Raw genomic sequence first — 307 nt, 5'->3', positions numbered from 1 at the left:
GACCAGTAGCCCCCGCCTCACGTACCAGCCCCGCGCGCCAGCCCCGAAGGCTGCTCTCGAACTCGCAGGGAGCATGGATAGGTCTTTTTCAACCCTACAAAATGCTCTATTTTGGAGATTAAATATGAGAGGTTGTTTGTTTTTATGTATCCACGGCAACCCTGGACACACATACAGACTGGGGAAAGAGAGGCTGGAGAGCAGCCCTGCAGAGAAGGACCTGGGGGTTCTGGTCAATGCCAAGAGGGCCAACCCTGTCCTGGGGTGCATCAAGCACTGCATTGCGAGCTGGTCAAGGGAGGCGATT

Source organism: Antrostomus carolinensis, unplaced genomic scaffold, assembly GCF_000700745.2.
Source record: "Antrostomus carolinensis isolate BGI_N321 unplaced genomic scaffold, ASM70074v2 scaffold9876, whole genome shotgun sequence".
In the NCBI taxonomy this organism is placed as follows: Eukaryota; Metazoa; Chordata; class Aves; order Caprimulgiformes; family Caprimulgidae; genus Antrostomus; species Antrostomus carolinensis.
This window is presented reverse-complemented; position numbering follows the sequence as displayed.